This window comes from Saccostrea cucullata, unplaced genomic scaffold, assembly GCF_032062105.1.
Source record: "Saccostrea cucullata isolate Sc308-1 unplaced genomic scaffold, CSIRO_AGI_Scuc_v1 ctg3361, whole genome shotgun sequence".
Classification (NCBI taxonomy): domain Eukaryota; kingdom Metazoa; phylum Mollusca; class Bivalvia; order Ostreida; family Ostreidae; genus Saccostrea; species Saccostrea cuccullata.
The window spans coordinates 51,151-55,717 of NW_026933501.1; the positions used below are offsets into that span (position 1 = coordinate 51,151).

General features: G+C 32.8%; 1 long non-coding RNA gene across 1 annotated transcript; it reads right to left on the minus strand.

Moving 5' to 3' along the window:
- Positions 1-941: 941 nt before the first annotated feature.
- Positions 942-3,300, minus strand: LOC134238511 (uncharacterized). The gene is made up of 4 exons (XR_009986035.1): positions 3,239-3,300; positions 2,894-3,094; positions 2,529-2,621; positions 942-1,145 (listed from the first exon to the last, which is right to left on the minus strand). It is a non-coding gene; the product is annotated as an uncharacterized LOC134238511 (long non-coding RNA).
- Between the last annotated feature and the right edge of the window lie 1,267 nt (positions 3,301-4,567).

Consider the following 4,567-nt stretch of genomic DNA (forward strand, 5'->3'; position numbering starts at 1 on the left):
ACTAATTCTAAGAAATTTTTGGAATCCATAAAATAAGAAAATTATACCAAAATCAATAATTAAGAAACGTGCGATTTTTCAACTTTATATATAACTTTAACCATTCGCAGTGATAATCTTTTGTCTAGGTTTTGTTTCGGAAGCGTAAAGGGCCCCACACCAACTAGTATTTTGTTATATTATACTTTCATGTAAATTAGTTGAATCTGATTGGTTGAGAAACATTTGCTAAAAAGCACTATTACCCGCTGAATAATGAAGCCACGCCCTTCAGCGTAGCAACAGTCAACATTGCTTGACGACGGGTGGTATTCCGAAAAAAAGCGACTGCGCAGAATTTATGCGCGCACGGTTCACTGTTATATGTATTTGTATAAACATTCAGTATAACATAATAAATATTGCATTTAGTTGAGTGTAACATTGAAAATTTTCATCCCTCGAAAACCAATGTCAACCTCGGCTGCCCCTCCGTTGACAATGGTTTTCTTGGGGTGAAAATTTTCAATGTTACACTCAACTGCATGCAATATTTATCTAATAACTTTGTATATATAGAGAATAATACATGGCAAAATCTGTATCACACTCCATATGAACCCAATACTCCAATATCAGTTCGAGGTCTGGCGTAATCTTTAACAGAATCCATCATATTTATAAAATTATGACGTCAGTTAAAAATTGGGATTCTTCAAACAATTTTGCAAACGAACAATTTGTACAACATAAATTGTTATTTTGCAGAAGTATAACTCTAATTTCTTCATATAAGAGCTAAGAACATTTCACCTTATTCAACACAGATAAATTCATTTTCACGTACACATTTCTGTATTCTAAAAGCAAAAGTATCGAAACACAAAAGGAGATTTTATTATTCAACAAAATGTCAATTCTGATTAAATCAATATAACAATAATCACTGCAAATATCAGTTAATCAACAAATTATTGTATGGCGTTTTAGCTGCGCATGCAAATTGAATATAATATTCCTTGAGTTTCATATTCCACACTCTCCTTCTGTCATGTTTTTCCTTTTATTTCCCCTTCTGTGTCCTCTACTCCGTTTCCTTTTACTTGTTTATTATTCATTACCAATAAGGCCAACACCAAACAAAGGGAGAATATCAGTGATACAGCCTAAAACAATAAAAGTAATTATTTATTAGACTCAGATTAATTTGATAAAATTTTCTTAATACCACAAGACATTTAACATCAAAATCATGACATGACGTTTTGTAGCGTTTTGTTGAATTTTTATAGTTACATGTACGAGGCTATACGTTGGCTATGTTCCTCATTGTAATATTATGATTACAAGATCAACAATTTTTTTAAAAGTAAGAGCATTTAATTTTTCGGCGAGTGAAATTTCTTTCCGTTTCATTGAATAGAACTCATATTAGCCTATTTTAAAGGAATATGGTTTGTTACCACGAAGCATGGCTAACCAACACTGTGACGTTAAAAACAACGTCGAGAAAGTTTCTCAAAAAATTCCTGCTTTTTAATTTCATGCACGGTTTGTAGCGTCTTCTACATTTATAAAAACGGATCCATAATTTTGAATGACCCTCGTATAACAACGAGCATTCATGTAAGTACATGTATTAAGCATTCTTAATATAACCATAAAAAGCATGTGAACAGTACATTTTGCTAAATAAATTGTAGGCTATTAAACAAATCATACTGAATTAAGTACTGAATTAAGTACAGACAATTTGTTGTATTTGAATTATTCTAAAAGCCTATTTGATCAATCAACAGGGTTTATTTACTCCTACTAGGCACCTGATCCCAGCTATTAAAGGTTCCTTGTTTATGCTCTGTAACATCGCGGGTTTCGAAATCCAGTGTAGGACGTGGAGACCATTAATAGGGATGAGACTGTAAAAACCAAGTGCTTGAGTGCCGAGTATAGAAATAAATGTGCAGTTTCTACTCCGAAGTGGTTGACTCCCCATTTGAGTAGAATATTCTCGAGCCGGACATTAAAAAACAAATAAATAAAAACAAAGCATTACATAATTCAGAACTAATATTAGTTTTAAAAGAATTTCAGTGAATACGCTTGGAAGCTCAATCGTCGTAAATATTAATAAAGTAGAATATTTACACATGCATGCATGTTCTTTTTTTTCATTTTTAATTATTCAATCTGGTACCTATATACATGTAATAGTATATGGGCCCCTGATTCCATACTGTAGAGGTAGAGGTATAACATACTAAATGCATTTTCTTATGCTTAAAAACTAAAGAATTTACACATTATGACAATCGTTGTTAACGAGATTTCTAAACATGTAATAGATTTATCGCTTAAATATTTCTGTTGTGCCTAAGTTTTAAACTTTATGTTCTTTTTTGGCTTATCAGATTTCAGCACAAGTGCCTCTATGAATATAATATGTTTAATGTTCCTTTATTCGTGTTTTGTGAAAAAAATTCCTAAATCATATGTGCTGCATTTATTAACATACACAAGCTGTTAAAAATTTATTAACTTGAACTTACATGTGACACGGCAGCTACAATTCCACAGAGAAACACCAGTTTTTTCTCGTCTGTATAGTCTTTAACTGCATCTAGCCATAAAGCAGAACAGCCCTTTAATAAGAAAAAAAGATATATTTTCCCCAAAACTCTTTTTAAAAAGTAGGCATGCAAACTTCTGTTATTGCTGGTTTTTGAAGTTTTTCATTGACTTATTGACAGTGGGAGAATGTTATACATACTTCCTATTTCTGCAACAATATACTGCTATTATCTTTCACGTCCATATCGCGATTATGTTTACAATTTAGTTTCTACATTTTGACGGAACCATCATAAGTCCCCATTCAATAATTTTTTTTTATTTGTAAGTATAAAGTAAATACCTTTTCGTTGTAATAACCGCTGTAGACAAATTCATGGCATTCAGCGGGAGCCAATGTATAGCTTGATTTATCTATACCCTTACAACAAGATCTCGGTAGCTGTGAGTTGGTCTGCTGACAAGATCCGGAAATCGTACACCAAGGGGTCAAATCAAAGTCATTTGTTGTAGATTTCACTCCATGTACAGCACAGCATCGGAACTTCAATACCAAAATATCATATCAAACAGGGAAATGTGAGAGATAGTTAGATCTCTTGCAAACTAGCTAGATTGATATTTATATCTAGATGAGTAAAAATCTTAAAATGATTGATTAAAGAAAGAGAAAGAAATATTTCCTCACATCAATAAATATTTCGTTCCAAATGTCTGACTATGTATTTCCAGGCGATGGAAAGGAATCATTAGTGAAGCCATCGTGGAGACGTTTGAGCAATGTCGTTTTGTCCAGCTTAAAGATAAATAGTATTGCATTGCTCACTGGTTCTCATTGTATTAACTGTGAAGGCTTTTTGCAAAGAGTTATACCAATCTTACTCATTGGATGATATGTATTAGTTCTTCATTGCATTGATTAATCTTTTATTATTTATAAGAGAGGAAGATCTAATTTCGATTGATATTTTATTCATTTACAAAAACAAACTGTACAGAATTTTACCCATCTCTTATCCACAACTCCTCTTATACCACTGATTGAAATTTAATGAAACTTTTATAGAATTTTTATTACATATTGTTATTGTGCACCTCCTATTTTACTTTTTGATCCGACACATATTTTGGGTTTCCCATTACAAATCATGGACACTGCCATTATATTTACATGGGAGGCTGGGGTATCATTTAGTGAGCTCATTGCTCACACTAACTCTAGTTTATATATAAATATATGTGTAAATGATTACACATCTCTTTTGATAGATAAGACGCCGAGGTGATAAGACGTGCTTAAATTTGGCTCCTGATTTTACCTGAGCTACCTGTGCAATTACTCTGATTGGATTACAAAATAAGTACTGTTTTCAATAATCACTATGTAGTAAATCAAATGATGGATGTGAGTTCAAGTTCCAGTCTTTTTAGATCATTTCTGGATTCTTTTACTGGATTCACAAATCCAATAAATGACAATCATGATGACGTGCATATTAATGTGGACATACCAAGCTTTCTAAAAGTCACCACCAATAAGAGGAGCTTTACTGTGAACTTTGACCAAGAAAAATATGAAATTATTTTTTCATATTTGCAACAGGAATTGTTATGTGAGAAAACTACTAAGGGAGATGGTCATATTTTTAAGACTAGTTGTAGATCTGTTACAGCTACAATTTACAAAAGTACCTCGATACTCCATATTCAGGGGAGTACAGCATCATCATGGTGCGAGAAATTCATTGAGGAAATAAGTGTTTACGCATGTGACATAAATGAAACAAATATCATTATTTCCCAACAGCCGCCACAAATGGCATCTACGCCAAGGAGGAACCTATCGAATTATGCTCCGTGTAATGAAACTAAAGAATGCAGCAGGTGCTGTAATTCTGCCTTACGCGTGGAGGAACTTTCATCAATTGTTAAACGCTTAACGCAGGAAATCGAGTCGTTAAAAAAGGAACTGAGTGAAAATGCAAATAAACGTGTAACCAGTTCAAGTACTCAGACA